Here is a 17,706-nt window from a genome sequence, read left to right on the forward strand (position 1 = left end):
ATTTCTGGTATGCTCACCCCAAGGGAAAGAAAAAGTTCCCTGAGAAACTTCTTTCCAGGGGAGCAAAGCAGAGTTAAGCAGATGATGCAAATCTGCATTCGAGTGGGACAGATGGACAAGAAAAGGAGACCGAAGCAGGGCTGTAACCAGGTAAGCATCAGGGTTGGAGGAAGGGATCCTGCACAGAGGATGGGGCCTAACCCAGGCCAAAAGGCTTTGGAGAGGAAGATCATACCTGATCTGAGGCTGGAGGGGTGAGCGGGAGTATGTCAGTGGAGACAGGGGAGCAGCCTCCTGGCAGGGCCACTGGAGTATGTATCAGTGCACAGAACAAGTACCAGGAGATGTAAGTCAGCCAGTTTGGCAGTAAGGTGGGAGCTGGGGAGTAATTAACAGCAACTCTGGAGAAGAAGTAGACGGGGGTCCAGGTCACAAAGGGTCTTCAAGGTCATGCTAAAAGAGGAACAAGGAATTTTAACCTCGAGGTAGCTGGGAGCCATAGGTTTCTAAGCAGGGGAGTAACAGGATGGGATTTTAGAAAAATCACTCTTACAGTCCCGTGGAGGATAGATATGTCAGGAGAGACAAGTGGGGGAAAACACATCATTCAAGCAGTGTCTTTCAGGAGAAACACTTCAAGGAAAGCCAGGCATCTGCTGAGAAGTTCAGAGACCCCTGTGGAAGGCAGTGGCCTTCAGACTTTGTTTTTTGTTTTTTCTTCTCCATAGCCTTGGCTCGAGGCTTCCCAGGTGGCACTAGTGGTAAAGAACCCACCTGCTGATGCAAGAGATGCAGGAGGCATAGGTTCAATCCTGGGGTGGGGAAGATCCCCTGGAGAAGGAAATGGCAACCCACTCTAGTATTCTTGCCTGGAGAAGCCCATGGACAGAGGAGCCTGGCGGGTTACAGTCCGTGTGGTCCCTAAGAGTCGGACACAACTGAAGAGACTTAGCACACACGCAGCCTTTGCTCCAATGAAGCTCACCTCTGAGCCCCAGATGTAAAACTGACAAGTGAGGAGCTAGTGAGGTGAATCTGGGTTGGACCTCGCCTCTCCACCACGTGCATCCATTTTAGACCAGTGGAGGGCGCACAGTGCCCCTGGAGCAAAATTGCCAAAAGTGCTGGCGTGGTGGAAAGCACTCAGCCTAACCTGGCTTCCAAACCTGCTACTGATTAGTGACCTTGAGCGAATCACTTACCTCTCTGAGCTGCAGTTTCCTTGGCAGTAACATGGGACCAATACAAGCTCCCTTGCAGGGATGTTCCGATGATTCGAGAAAACACAATGCACAACACCTAGCAATCCGCAGGACACATAGGAAATAAGAAATAACAGTAAATGTATTCATTAACAAATTTATTAAAGAATTTATTAGGAGACTTCCTTGGTGGTCCAGTGGTTAAGAATATGCCTTCCAATGCAGGGAACACAGGTTCAGTCCTTGGTTGGGGAACTAAGATCCCACATGGTGCCACTAAGACCAGATGCAGCCATATCAATCAATAAATATTTTTTTAAAAGGAAAAAAAAAAGAATTTACTAACAAATGCTCATTTGGAAAAATTGAAAGGTACTCAGCAGGCTCTAGTGGTTACCTGCATTGTCCCACCACCAAAATGTGTCCATGATTGCAGATTATTTTCCTTTTGTACTAGATGAGTGGCTGCTCCTCAAAGGAGGTATTGGTTCCTCTGCTGATGTTGTTCACCACCTAGAACTTTACTTTTTTTTACTTTAGAGACAATCAAAACAAGCCGACTTACCTTGTTCTCAGCCCATAGAAGTCAAAGCAGCAACTAAATAATTGCTCACCAACTATTAAACAGGTTAGCTATTATTTCCAGATAAAGTCATAAACTGGACTTAGAGCTAAACCTGAAATCCTCTGAAGGGAATAAAAGCATACAAGTTGCTCATCTCCTGACCCTGTTATCTACAGAAATGCCCCCTCCTATCCCAGCCAACATACCCTGCATTCCACACCCAGCCTCCGTCTTCGCTCTTTCCGTTCATTTTAATGAAGGGAAGGTGCATGCCTGTCTCCTTTCAAGATGTAATGCATGTTCTCAAGCCTGCCTCCTCCCACAGCCTAATTCCATCAGTTGTCCCTCTTCCGTATCTTGGAGAGCACCCTCAGTTTAGTTTAGGGCAATAAACACTTGTTGACCACCTACTAGGAGCCAGGCTTTTTGGGTGACAAACACTTCCCAGCCAAATTTTTTCAAAGGAAGGTATGTTCCCTTCACATCTCCATTTCCTTACCTCTCTCTCTTTCTCTCTCTCGCTTTTTTTTTCTGCCTTACAGCTGCAGGCTCCAGAGCACATGGGCTCAGTAGTTACTGTGTATGGGCTTAGTTTCTCCACGGCATGTGGGACCTTAGTTCCCTGATCAGGAATCCCACCCATTGCAAGGCAGATTCTTAACCACTGGACCAGCAGGGAAGTCCCTCCATTTCCTCACCTCTTAATTACTCCTCTGCATTCTGGCTTCTGCCTCCGCCACAAAGGTCTCCCAGAACGACCTGAAGTGAAGTGAAAGTCACTCAGTCATGTCCTACTCTTTGCGATCCCATGGACTATACAGTCCATGGAATTCTCCAGGCTAGAATACTGGAGTGGGTAGCCTTTCCCTTCTCCAGGGGATCTTCCCGAACCAGGGTCTCCTCCTGCTCTGCAGGCGGATTCTTTACCAACTGAGCTATCAGGGCCCAGCTGCCAAATAGAAGTCCTCACCTTTGTTCACTTCTTGGCAAGCATGCATGTGTGTGATTGTGCTCAGTTGCTCAGTTGTATCCAACTCTTTGTGACCCCATGGACTGTAGCCCACCAGGCTTCTCTGTCCATAGGATTTTCCAGGCAAGAATCCTGGAGTGGGTTGCCATTTCCTTCTCCAGGGGATCTTCCAGACCCAGGGATCAAACTCGCGTATCCTGCATTGCCAGGTGGATTCTTTACCACTGAGTCACCTGGGAAGCCCATCATTTCTCGACAGCACTGACCAGTGTGAACTACTTCCTCCTTGAAACTCTCCTCTCTAGTGTTCCATGACTTCCTATGGCTTCAGTTGCTGGCACTTACCAGGCTAAAGTCTTGGAAAGTTCTCTTCCCTTTACATTCTCTCCCTAAGACATTTCATTCTTTCCCTACTCAACCCACCCCCACTCTGCTCCAGCCACATAGTCCTCACTGTTCCTCAAAAGAGCTGTGTTCTCCTGAACTCTGGGATTCCTATATGCTATTCCTTTTTTAGAAACACTCTCCCTCTATTCCTTGCCCCCTTTTACCTGGTCTACTCTTAATCACCCTTCAAATGTCAGTTTAAATGTCACCTCCTTGGGGAAGTCTTCTCTGACCCTCAGGCTATGTTAGAACTGCACCTTTGCTAATCCTTATCACACTTGAGAAGTTATCCATGCAGTTATTAGATTGATATCTCCCCTGTTCCATGTGTATGTGCATGCTCAGTCGCTCAGTTGTGTCTAGCTCTTTGTGACCCCGAGGGCTGCAGCCTGCCAGGTACCTCTGTCCATGAAATTTTCCAGGCAAGAATATTGGAGTGGGTTGCCATTCCCTTCACTAGGGGATCTTCCCAACCCAGGGACTGAACCTGCGTCTCCTGCATTGGCAGGCAGATACTTTACTACTGAGCCACCTGGGAAGCCCCTCTTCTGCCCCACTAGACTTAAATCCCACGAGGGCAGGAACCAAGTCTGTCTTATTACCACATTGTCCCTAGTTCCTGGTAGATGGAAGGTGCTCAATAAATAGGTATCCATTGGCAATGGAATCATAGATTTGGCCTCAAAAGCACAAGGCACAAAAGAAGAAATAGATAAATCGAACTTCATCAAAATTAAAAACTTTGGGGTCTGAAAGGAAACTACCAAAAAGTAAAACAACAACCCACAAAGTAGGAGAAAATATTTGCAACCATATATCTCATAAGGGTCTGTGCGTGCTAAGTCGCTTTAGTTGTGTTAGACTCTTTGCGATCCCATGGACTGTAGCCCAACAGGCTCCTCTGTCCATGGGATTCTCCAGGCAAGAATACTGGTGTGGGTTGCCATGCTCTTCTCCATGGGAATCTTCCTGACCAAGGGATCGAACCTGTGCCTCCTGTAGCTCCTGCATAGCAGGTAGATTCTTTACCTCTGAGCCACCAGGGAAGCCTAGTATCCAGAATATATAGACAACTCCTACAATTCAACAACAAAAATATAAACAGCCTGATATAAAAAATGGCAAACACTTGAATAGACACTTCTCTGAGATATGCAAATTGCCAAAAAGCACAGGAAAATATGCTCAACGTCATTAGCTGTTTGGGAAATCAAATCCAGAATGAGATACCACTTCACATCCACGAAGGTAACTATAATCAAAAAGTCAGATCATAACAAGCATTGATGAGGATATACAGAAATTGGAACCCTCGTGTTCTGCTGGTAGGAATGTAAAATGGTAGTCACTTTGGAAAATAGTATGCCACTTCCTCAAAAGTTAAACATGGGATTACTACATGTAATACTGTGATTTATGGGGCTTTCCAGGTGGCGCAAGTGGTAAAGAACCCACCTGCCAATGCAGGTAGATGTGAGACTTGGGTTCAATCCCTGAGTCAGGAAGATCCCCTAGAGAAGGAAATGGCAGCCCACTCCAGTATTGCCTGGAGAATCCCATGGACAGAGAAGTCTGGTGGGCTACAGTCTATGGGGTTGCAAGGAGTCGGACATGACTGAAGTGACTTAGCATGCACTCACACAATGATATAATTTATGATAAGAAACATGTATTTAGTCTTCAACCCCATTCCTGGTGCAGAACTGCTCTTAAAACCCTTGGAATTTCTTATGATAAGAGTGATAAAGGTGGCTTTTGTATGTTAAAAGGTGACTTTTGGGAAAGCCCTTAGGTAACCTAAGGTTAGGGGCTGGTTGCCAGGCGAACCAAAGGTGCGAGGAGGGGGTAGAATTTTCAGTACCACCCCTCCCACCAACCTCCAGGAGGAGAGAGGGACTGGAGGCTGAATCAGTTATTGGTCAGTGATTTAATCAGTTGTGCTTATCTAATGAAGCTTCTGTTAGTGCGTGTGTGCTACGTCACTTCAGTCATGTCTGCCTCTTTGTGACACTATGAACTGTAGCCCACCAGGCTCCTCCGTCCATGGGAATTCTCCAGGCAAGGATACCGGAGTGCCATGCTCTCCTCCAGGGGATCTTCCCCTGGATCTTCCCTGCCCAGGGACTGAACCCAGGTCTCCTGCATTGCAAGCAGATTCTTTACTGCTGAGCCACCAGGGAAGCCCAATGAAGGACAGGGTTTAGAGAGTTTTCAGGTTGGTTAAACACATGGAGATTTGGGGAACATGGCGCCTTCAGATTGGGCATGGAAGCGCTTAACCTGTTCTTCATACCTTGCCCTTTGCACCTCTCCCATCTGGCTGTTTCTGGGTTACATCATTTTATAATAAACCAGTGATCTAGTACACAGGATGCTTCTCAGAGTTCTGTGAGCCTCTCTAGCAAATGAATCGAACCCAAGCAGGGGATCTCTGATTTATAGCCAGTCGATCAGAAGTACAGGTTACAGCACTTGCAACTGGCCTGTGAAACCCAAGGGGTGTGGTAGTTGGAAGCTCCCATCTGTGGCCTGTCAGTCAGAAGCACAGGTGAGAGTCTGGGGTTGTGACAACCATCTGAAGGGGTGGGGCCAGGGACAGTCTTGTGGGATTGAACCTTGGACCTATGGAATCTGATGCTGTCTACGTGTAGTGTCAGAAATGAGTTGCATTGTAGAACACTCAGCTGGTGTTGGAAAATTGTTCGTTGTTTAGTTCAGTCAGTTCAAGTGGCTCAGCTGTGTCTGACTCTTTGCGACCCCATGGATTGCAGCATGCCAGGCTTCCCTGTCCATCACCAACTCCTGGAGCTTACTCAAACTCATGTCCGTCGAGTTGGTACCAGAACCTATTTACCATATGACTGAGCAATTCCACTCTTAGATATCTACCCAAGAGACATTAAAATATAAACATATGTGAATGTTCATAGCAGTATTATTCATAATAACCAAAAGATGGAAACAATGCTGTTTTCTCTCAACAGAGGGAAGGACAAACAAAATGTGATGTAGCCATACAATGGAATCTTATCCAGCCATGAAAAGTGATGAAGTACTGATTCATACCAGCTTTCCTGGTGGCTCAGTGGTAAAGAATCCGCCTGCCAATGCAGGAGACACGGTTTTGATCCCTGGGTTGGGAAGACTCCCTGGAGAAGGAAATGGCAACCCACTCCAGGATTCTTGCCTGGAAAATTTCCATGGAGAGAAGGAGCCTGGCAGGCTACAGTCCATGGGGTCAAAAAAGAGTCTGACATGACTTGGCGACTAAACCACAATTGATTCTTGCTATAACATGAATGATCCTTGAAAATATGTGCTAAGTGAAATAAGCTAGTCACAAAATTCCACATATTATATAGTTCCATTAATATGAAATGTCCAGAATAGACAAATCCATAGGGACAGAAAGAAGACTAATGGTTGCCTAGCATTGAAGAGGATGAGGGATGGGAAGGGGGTGATAGCTAAAGGGTAGGAAATTTTTTAAATCATTTCTTTTATTGGGACTTCCCTGGGCCCAGTGGTTAAGACTCTGCACCTCCACTATAGGAGGCAAGGATTCAATCCCTGGTTGGGGAACTGAGATCCTGCATTTGGATTCTTTCCCATTATAGGTTATTACACGATACTGGATATAGTTCCCTGTGCTGTACAGTAGGTCCTTGTTGATTATCTATTTTATATATAGTAGTGTGTATATGTTTATCCCAAGCTTCTAATTTCTCTCCATCTAATCCTATTTTTTTCCCTAATCCTTTTTGGTTTGTTTTCTATGTCTGTGACTATTTCTGCTTTGTAAATAAATTCATTTGTATCTTTTTTTAGATTCCACATATAAGCAATATATTTGTCTTTGTCTGATATACTTAATATGATCACCTCTAGGTCATGTTGCTGCAAATGGCATTATTTAGTTCTTTCTTATAGCTAATTTTCCAATATATATCTGTACTACTTCTTTATCCATTCCTCCATTGATGGACATTTAGATTGCTTTATTATTGCAAATAGTGCTGCGATGAACATTGGGGTGCATGTATCTATTCGAATTAGAGTTTTCTCTGAATGTATGCCCAGGAGTGGGATTGCAAGATCATATGGTAGCTCTATTTTTACTTTTTTAACGAACCTCCATACTGTTTTCCACAGTGGCTGCACCAGATTGTATTCCTACCGGGGAATGCAGGAAGTGCAGGGAGTGCAGGAAGTTTCTTTTTTCTCCACACCCTCTCCAGCATTTAGTGTTTGTAGGCTTTTTAATGATGGCCATTCTGACTGGTGTGAGGTGATACCTCATTGTAGTTTTGGTTTGCTGCTGCTAAGTCGCTTCAGTCGTGTCCGACTCTGTGCGACCTCATAGACGGGCAGCACACCAGGCTCCCCCGTCCCTGGGATTCTCCAGGCAAGAACACTGGAGTGGGTTGCCATTTCCTTCTCCAATGCATGAAAGTGAAAAGTGAAAGTGAAGACGCTCAGTTGTGTCCGACTCTTAGCGACCCCATGGACTGCAGCCTACCAGGCTCCTCTGTCCATGGGATTTTCCAGGCAAGAGTAAAAATTGAGTGATATTGAGCATCTTTTCATGTGCTTGTTGGTCATCTGTATGTCTTCTTTGGAGAAATGTCTATTTAGGTCTTCTGCCCATTTTTTGGTTGGGCTGGGTTTTTAAATATTTTTATTCATTTATTTGGCTGTGCCAGGTCTTAGTTGTGGCACTTGGGATCTTCCATCTTTGTAGCAGCATGTGGAATCTTTAGTTGCATGTGGGATCTAGTTCCCTGACCAAGAACTGAACCAAGACGTCCTGCATTGGGAGCATGAAGTCTCAACCACTGGACCAGCAGGGAAGTCTGGTGTTGGTTTTTTTTTTTTTTTAATATTAAACTATATGAGAAAAAAAAGAAAAAATAAAATAAACTATATGAGTTGTTAGCATTTTTTGGAAATTAATCTCTTGTCAGTAGTATCATTTGCAAATATTTTCTTCCAGTCGATAGGTTGTCTTTTCTTTTTGTTTATGGGTTCCTTTGCTATGCAAAAGCTTTTAAGTTTAATTGGATCTCATTTGTTTATTTTTGTTTTTCATTTATTTCCATTACTCTAGGAGGCAGATCCAAAAATATTGCTGTGATTTATGTCAAAGAATGTTCTGTGTATGTTTTCCTCTAGGAGTTTTAAAGTATCCGGTCTTACATTTAGGTCTTTAATCCATTTTGAATTTTTAAAAAAATTTTGGGTTTATTTTTTGTATATGATGTTAGAGAATGTTCTAATTTAATTTGTTTGCATGTAGCTGTCTATTATTCCCAGCACCACTTATTGAAGAGACTGTATTTTCCCCATTGTATTTTCTTGCTTCCTTTGTCATAGATTAATTGACCATAAGTATGTGGGTTTGTTTCTGGGCTTTCTATTGGAACTTTCTTTTTAAAGTGACAAAAATGTTCTAAAATTGACTGTGGTAATGGTTACACATATCTGTAAATATACTAAAACCCACTGAACTCTACACTTCAAATGAGTGAAGTGTATAGTCTGTGAATTGTACCTTAATAAAGCTGTTACTTAAAAAATAATTTAAAAAAAAACAGAAAGAAGCAGAGACAAATATCCTCTTCAATTTGAAAGCAGTGAGAACACACACAGAGTTATTGAATTAATACAAGAGAAGTGAGGAGAGGCAGCCTTCAGAAAGGGAAAGAGGAAAAAGTATATAAATAGAAAGCTGACAGAGGAACTAAAAGAACTAGAGCAATGAATCCCCGGATGTGGAGATAAGGCTCCTTCCAGGCCTCATAGACCCTGAAGCATCCCTGTAAGCTCAGTTCAGTGTGATAAACGGTGTTCACATAGGGGCCCTGGGTCATTACAACCAGAATAAGTTGTTTAGTATCTCCACTGAAGAAGGCAGAGAAGTTTATGATGCTTCCTAAGTAAGTATCAGTCTAAAAGCTGGAGTTCATCAGGGCGTACTTCTCAGTCATCCAGAAAATGTACTTTAAGGAACACACTCAACAGATAAGGTCCTCCTGGATTGATGGTCTTTTGATATGTCAACTTGGCAAGCCTACAGTCCCCAGTCACTCAAACAGTAATCTAGGTGTTTCAGTCAAGGTATTTTCCAGATGTAATTAAAGTCCATAGTTAGCTCACTTGAAGTAAAGGAGATTATTGTTGATAACCTGAATGGGCCTGATTTAATCAGTTGCAAAGCCTCAAGAGAAATTCTGCTGTTAGATAGCAACTTCAGCCAGTGGACAGCCGGCGCCCGTGAAGTCCTGTCTGCTTTCTTGAAGGCCTGCCCTGGGAATTTCCAGTTTGCCTCTTCATGTCTTATAATTGCAGAAGCCAATTTCTTGCAATAAATCCCTTAACATATATCTCCTACTGGTCCTGCTTCTCTGGGTGAACCTTGACTCATACCAAAAGCAACTATGTTACTCTGGGATAATAAATTTGTGATCAAATTAAAGTTTATTCAGATAGAACATGTCTAATGCCTGGATAGTGGTTTCTAAATACCATTCTTCAATAAAAGGAACCAAGGTTCCTTGTTTGCTTGAAGAAATGGCTGATTCTGGCCTTGGGGGAGTATTGGATTATATCATAAGTATAAAATAAGCATCCATAAGTCCATCTTGATATAAAGAAATGATAGGATAAATAAATAGGGAAAAAGAAACAAATCTCCCATGCATAAAAATTTCAGATAATTTATGGAGATACTCAACCCTTGAAGAGTTAAAGAAGGGGAGCATAACTCCCCACTTCTTAAGAGACCTGCGTGTGCTGACTTCCTTTCAAAGAGTACAGTTGGAAAGGGGGAAAATAGAGTAACTGTACAGTGGAGAAACCTGATCAACACTGCTTCAGCCAGTTGATCAAGGTTAATATCAACAGTGATAAATCATGGTGAGAGTACATACCCTTGAAATGACCTGATAAGAACAGCCCTTTACCTCTGTGATCTTCCTTCCCCAAAACTTATAACCAGTCTCATAATGAGAAAAGCATCAAACAAAATCCAATAGAGGGGCATCCTACAAAATATTTGACCAGCACGCCTCAAAACTGTCAAGGTTGGGGATTTCCCTGGTGGTCTAGTGGTTAAGAATCCACCTGTCGATGCAGGGGACATGGGTTTGATCCCTGGTCTGGGAAGATTCCACATGCTGTGGAGTAACTATGCCTGTTCACAGCTCTATAGCCCATGCTCAGCAACAAGAAAAGTCCTCGCACAGCAACAAAGAGCCTGTGTGCAACCAAAAATAGTCACATACTTAAAATATTAAGGAAAAAAATAAACCTGTCAAGGTCATGTTGTGGAACCCAAGTTCATGAGCCTGACACATAGTGAGGCCAAACCAACCAAAGCATCAGTGTTTGGAGCAGAGAAAGGTTTATTGCCAAGCAAGGAGTTCTGCTTTAAATTCAGACGTTTCAGCTTGTTAGGCCTCCCTGTGCATTGGGCCCACACACTTGAGTTCAACAACAGTCATCAAAAACAAGGAGAGTCTGAGACACTGTCACAGCCAGGAGGAGCCTAAGTGTGGAGCCCTATACCAAAGCCACAGGTGTGGAGCCCTGTACCAAGGTCATAGGACAAAAGTCTCAGGGAACTGTCCAGTTTAGATCCGGAGGCTCGTGGCAACAGTTGCTATGGGGCTTGGTCAGTTCCAGAGATTTCTGTCCTGTGACCTTGGTACAGGGGTCCACGCTGAGACCTAACTACCATATGCAAGTGGTGTCCTGGATAGGATCTTGGAGCGGAAAAGGGCAATTAGGTAAAAACTAAAAAAATCTGAATAAACTATGAACTTTATACTATCCTCTCAACTTTTCTGTAAATCTAAAACTATTGTAAAAATAAAGCTTATTTAAAAATATTAGATCAGGAAAAAATCAGATAAATACTTCTGAATATGTACTCTACAAGTTTTTTTTTAAGATAACTGAGTTAAATTTATTTTAGTTTTTGGTCACACTGCATTGCTTTCAGGATCTTAGTTCCCTAACCAGGGACTGAACGCAAGCCCACAGCAGTGAAAGTGCCAAGTCCCAACCACTGGTGTGCATGCGTGCTAAGTCGCTTCAGTCTTGTCCGACTCTTGGTGATCCTATGGACCATAGCCCACCAGGCTCCTCTGTCCATGGGATTCTCCAGGCAAGAATACTGGAGTGGGTTGCCATTTCCCCTTCCAGGGGATCTTCCCCACCTAGGGAACCCGCATGTCTTAAGTCTCCCACATTGACAGGCCACTTCTTTACCACTAACACCACCTGGGAAGTCCCCTAACCACTGGACCATCGTGGAATTCCCTGTACTCTACAAGTTTTAGTACTAGGCTACAAAATGAGGAGTCATTCTGCTGTTTTCATTTTTACTTTAATTTAAAAGCAAGTCTTAATTGGTAACAATGTGTACATGTCCACCCCAAACTCCTTAACTATCACTTCCCCTCAACCCAACAAGGAGCTACTGTACAGCATAGGGAATTGCTCAGTGTTATGTGGCAGCTTGGCTGGGAGGGGAGTTTGAAGGTAAATGGATACATGTATATGTATGGCTGAGTCCCTTTGCTGTTTATCTGAAACTATCACAATATTGTTAATTGGCTATACCCCAATACGAAATAAAAAGTTTTTTAAAAATAAAATAAAAGCAAGTCTTGATGATTTAAGTGGCCGGTAGTCTGTTGACCTTCTGTTGATAGTGACTGTCCTGTATCCTGCTGCTGCTGCTGCTAAGTAGCTTCAGTCATGTCCGACTCTGTGTGACCCCATAGACAGCAGCCCACCAGGCTCCCCCGTCCTTGGAATTCTCCAGGCAAGAACACTGGAGTGGGTTGCCATTTCCTTCTCCAATGCATGAAAGTGAAAAGTGAAAATGGAGTTACTCAGTCGTGTCCGACTCTTAGCGACCCCATGGACTGCAGTGCACCAGGCTCCTCCATCAATGGGACTTTCCAGGCAAGAGTACTGGAGTGGGGTGCCATTGCCTTCTCCGGTCCTGTATCCTAGTCAATGCCAAATGAGTGGCTTTTCTACCCCGCAGAGATGTTAGCAAGTAGCCCCCCAGTAGGTAACCTCATTTTCTATTTCATCAAAAAGATAGAAACCACCTAAAAAGAATTTGTTCAACTTCCTGCAATCAAATCTATGAACTGACCTGCATGCGCACTCATTTTTCGCTTCCTGTACTTTGATATAGTAATGACAGTTACCACTGATGCAGTGTTAACTGTGTGCCAGGCACTACAGTGATGTGGACAAAAAAAATGTTGCCTGCCGTTTTAGTAAATAAAATGTCACCTGCCATCAAACCAGCAGCCACTGCAGACGCCTTGACGGCACACCCCAAGGAGAATTCTGGAGAGAGAGAAACTGGATACTGGCCGTAGAGAGTTAAGAGGCATATCTAAGAAATGACTTCTATAGCCCACACCCACGTTTTCCCATACAGAGAAAAGCACTAAAATCATTAACTTGAGATGTTTTTGTGTGATTAGCAGTAATCTTTTCCTGTTTGACTACATTTCCCCCCATTTTTTCTCCTGTATATCCTGGCTCCTCCCTTATTTCTCTGAAACATTTCCTCAGAGCTCTCTGAGAGTCTGTCTCCTGGGCTATAGTTCTCAGTTTTTCCAGTGGCCATGTATGGGTGTGAGAGTTGGACTGTGAAGAAAGCTGAGCACTGAAGAATTGATGCTTTGGAAATGTGGTGTTGGAGAAGACTCTTGAGAGTCCCTTGGACTGCAGGGAGATCCAACCAGTCCATTCTGAAGGAGATCAGCCCTGGGAATTCTTTGGGAGGAATGATGCTAAAGCTGAAACTCCAGTACTTTGGCCACCTCATGCGAAGAGTTGACTCATTGGAAAAGACTCTGATGCTGGGAGGGATTGGGGGCAGGAGAAGAAGGGGACGACAGAGGATGAGATGGCTGGATGGCATCACTGACTCGATGGACGTGAGTCTGGGTGAACTCTGGGAGTTGGTGATGGACAGGGAGGCCTGGCGTGCTGCGATTCATGGGGTCGCAAAGAGTTGGACACGACTGAGCGACTGAACTGAACTAAACTGAATGTCCCCAAATAAAACACAATTCACATATTTTAGATTGTGGGAGGGTATTTTTTGGAGGGGGGCTTTTTTTAGTTGACAGCAAACATATTGCATGCATTATCTCCTTTAATCATCACGCTCAAAATTCTGAGGTAGGTTCTCATAATTTCCCCATTTTGTAGTCAAGGAAAACTGAGGCTCAAGGAAAGCAAGTGACTTGTCCAAAAGTGTCACAGTCAGAAGGTAATAGAATGAAGTGTTCCAACCCAGACTTGGGAGCCTGACCTCTTAATTCCTGGGGTCTCTTTGTCTGTAAGACAAACCCAGAATCCTGAGTTCTGACTCATCACTTCTCAGCCCTTGGGAGCTTTGGTTCAGTGACTGCATACAGTTCCCTCAGTCTTCCTACTTCTTCCCTTCTGGGCCCTTCATATCATTATTCAAACAAGCTGTCACTCGGGTAAAAAAAAAAAAAAAAAACCCAACAGCTTTCTCCATTTCTCTCTTGACTCGCATCTTCACTCTCCAGCTGTCTATGGAATACCTTTACCTGAAAGGCTTACAGCCATCCCAAGCTAGACACAGACCCCAAGCTGAACCAGCTTGATTACTCACTCTACTTTCCCACCAGAACAGTATTCTCATGGTCTTTCCCTCTCAGCAAATGACACTACCATCCACCTTCTTAAGCCAGAAATTTGGGTGTCATCCTTGCCACCTCCCTCTTCCTCTTCCACTTATACGCAGTCACAAGTCTTGTTGATTCTAGGAAATCTCTCCTCTGCCCATGTAACTCTGTCTCCACTGCCTCTGCCCTAATGCTGGTCACCATCCTTTTTCACCCAGATGACAAACCACAGCCTCTCACTAGTCTACTTCTAGCCAATCCTGCCCCATCCCCAGCCAGTCTGATCTCAGCACTCCACACACTAACCTCAGTGGTTTCTTAAACCCAAACCAGATAGGCGTCTGTCAAGTTTCAATCCCTTCAGTGTTTTTCTGGGCCTCAAGATGCAATCCAATCTCTCTCTCAAGGTGTCAGGTCTCCTAGTAATCTGGCCTCTGCTTATTCTCCAGCTTCCTCGTCCATCATTATTTCCTCTTGGCACCCTCTCCCACCACCCCCAAGGATGTCCCCTTTCCATACTTCTGCCACACAGAGTGACTTTCAAGTCCCTAAAATAGTTCTCCTCGTGACTGGGCCTTTTCACCATCTGTCTCCTCTGTGTAGGATATGAACACACCACACTCCACCCACCAGATCTAATTCCTCTTTGGCCTTGGGGGTTCAGCTTGCTCTCCCTCAGCCCCTCCTTCCCTCCCATGTTCAGGATAGGTTCCCAAGGACCCAGTGCCTTCCTCACCACAGCACTTAGCATCAGGGTCCCTGGCGGTGGGGACACTCGCCTGCCCCCTGCAGACTGTTAGCCTGTGAAGATGGGGACCTGTTGATACGGCTCACCACTGCAGCCCAGCACCCAGCACCCTGTGTCTGCCTCTGTATTAGGTATTTGCAGAATGAACAAGTTGGGGCTGGAGGCTTGAATTTAGATCTGCAGGCTTTTTTTTCCCTTTGGAGCTCATTTCTCTTCTGTTCCCATGCTCCCTTTGGTGAGCACTGTGGAAACACTTTTTCTAATGAATCAGATATACATTTAGAGAGTCACAAATGTGGCCTTAGAGGTTCATGATTCTAGAACCAACTTCCTCATTTTGAGTGGCAGAAAACTGAAGTCCTCAAGGTGACATGGTTTGTCAGTAACAGGCTCGTTGTAGCTGTAAAACTGGGACTAGGCCTCAGATTTCTTTTTTTGTTTTTTAAGATTTATTCATTAAATTTTTTTAAGCTGTGGTGGGTCTTCATTGCCACACATGGGCTTTCTCTAGTTGTGGAGCTTTAGGGTTTTAGGCTTCAGTAGTGGCAGTGCATGGTCTCAGTAATTGCAGCTCTTGGGCTCTAGAGTGCTGGTTCAGTTGTTGTGATTTCTGGGTTTAGTTGCTGCAAGGCATGTAGGACCTTCCCAGACCAGGAATCAAACCAGTGTCCCTTGCATTGCAAGGCAGATTCTTAACCACTGGACCACCAGGGAAAGCCCTCAGATTTCTTGATTCCAGTATTCCCGTGCTCTCTCTCCTACCATGCTGTGACTGATTAAAGACAAATATGAGTTCTGTGATACTCTTCCCAATGACAGGTGGGGTCTCTATCCCCCTCCCTTGAATCCAGGTAGGCTCCATGCTTAGACCAATAAAATACAGCCAGAGAGATATACTGGGCAGAACCCACACTGAACATGAGAGATCCCACCAAAAAATGTATTAAGAATTTCAAGATCACAAAAGCAGAGCAGCAAACTAAGCACAGGGTCCCGTGTGACTGTGTGGGTCAGAAGCCGTGAAGCTGGTCCTCCTGTCAGTTTCTGGGTCCTTGGAGACTGGCAACAGCTTCCTGTTCCTGTCTCTTGGAACACTCAGTCAAGCCAGCTGCAACCTAAGCAATTGACTACCTTGAGATCACCACACTGTGAGAAGCCCAAGCCACACAGAGAGGCCTGGTGGCTGAGATGCCATGTGGAGAGAAAGGCCAAGCAACACCCAGGCAGCCAACATCTGAGTGTAAAAGCCAGCTTGGGAGTACACTTCCCAGCTCCCAACCCACAAAGTAAAAATGATTACAAAAACAAAATGTTGCTTTTAGGTCACTGTTTGGGGATAGTTTGTTACCCGACAATTGATAATGGAAAAACATACTCTCTCTAGCGTTTTTCAAAATGTGAGTGAAAAGGTATCTTTTAAAACACAAAGCTTTTGTTTGTATAAAATGTTGCCATTCTGGGGTCCCCAAATTACATGCTAAAAATATGTATATGCATATTACAAACATATGAGGGTCACTTTGGTGATTTCAAAATGCAAAAATGCATCTCACACTAGGGACATATACTGTTTTGGCATCGGCCTTAACCAAACTTTTTAAAAATATGTGAGTTCAGAATACTTCCCTTGACCCTGAGGAATACTTCTCTATCATTGCACTTATAACACTGTATATGTGTCTACTTCCCAGTTCACATCAGTGTTTTTCAAACTGCAGATGCAACCTATTAGTGGGTTATGACATTCATTTTTAAAATGCGTTTATTATAAAAAAAAAAAACACAAGCATGAATCACACACAAGTATTAAATCAATAAACTTGCAAGGGTATGTGCGTGGCCACTGGACTAGACTACGAGATCCCTCAGGAGCGTCCACGCGTCACTTATTGACCACTGTAACCCCAGCAGCTGGCACACTCTTTGGCACATGTAAATGTTCTATAAATATTTGTTAAATGAATGAAGGTTATTCTTCCCTGTTCCTATTTGGAGATGAACATCCTCACCTTCTTGGGACTGTTTACTGTTTTCTTAGCACTGGGCTCCAGACTTCAACTTTCTCCCTAGTTTAACAAGTCTTAGAGCAGCTTATTTTTTATCCATTCACTTTCAGTTTTCAGTTTGCACCTGAATGTCTACACCAGTGTCAGCTTTCTGTTATTTCCTGCTGAAACAGATATTGTCCATCCCCTCCCCAATCTGGTCAAAAAATAAAAGAGGAAGGAGGGGGGCAGGGAGGAAGGACAGAAACAAGGAAGGATGGATGGAAGGGAGGAAGGAACGAAAAAGAAAAAAAGAAGAAAAAATATTGGTTATAGGTTTATACCAGGAGGGGCTTCTGCCTGCAATGAGGGAGACCCGGGTTCAATCCCTGGGTCAGGAAGATCCCCTGGAGAAAGGAATAGCTACCCACTCCAGTATCTTGCCTGAAGAATCCCATGGACAGAGGAGCCTGGTGGGCTACAGTCCATGAGATCGCAAAGAGTAGGACATGACTGAGCAACTAATACTAACTAACTTACACCAGAAACTCTGAAACATGATTGCTGCTGCTGCTGCTGCTAAGTCACTTCAGTCGTGTCCGACTCTGTGTGACCCCATAGACGGCAGCCCACCAGGCTCCCCGTCCCTGGGATTCTCCAGGCAAGAACAATGGAGTGGGTTGCCATTTCCTTCTCCAATGCATTAAAGTGAAAAGTGAAAGTGAAGTCACTCAGTCATGTCCAACCCTCAGCAACCCCATGGACTGCAGCCTACCAGGTTCCTCTGTCCATGGGATTTTCCAGGCAGGAGTAGTGGAGTGGGGTGCCATTGCCTTCTCCGAACATGATTGCTACCATTTACTAAGTCCTGGCAATAGACTAGACACTTACTCACTTCTATTTTATACATGTTTAGGGAGCTTAAGTAACTCCCCTAAAGTAGTGAATGAAAGGTACATGATATAAACCCAGACCTGCCCAGCTGCAATGCTTTGTGAGCTTTCCCTGTCACTCTGCAGTCTCCATGCAATTAACCAAAGCACAATCCAGAGGGTTATGAAAAAAAACAGCAAACAGTATGTTTCCTCTGCCAACAAACGGGGAACTAACTCGAGTAGTCACCGCCTTAAGGTAGTTGTTTATGATGTAGACATC

Source organism: Bubalus kerabau, chromosome X, assembly GCF_029407905.1.
Source record: "Bubalus kerabau isolate K-KA32 ecotype Philippines breed swamp buffalo chromosome X, PCC_UOA_SB_1v2, whole genome shotgun sequence".
Taxonomy (NCBI): Eukaryota; Metazoa; Chordata; class Mammalia; order Artiodactyla; family Bovidae; genus Bubalus; species Bubalus kerabau.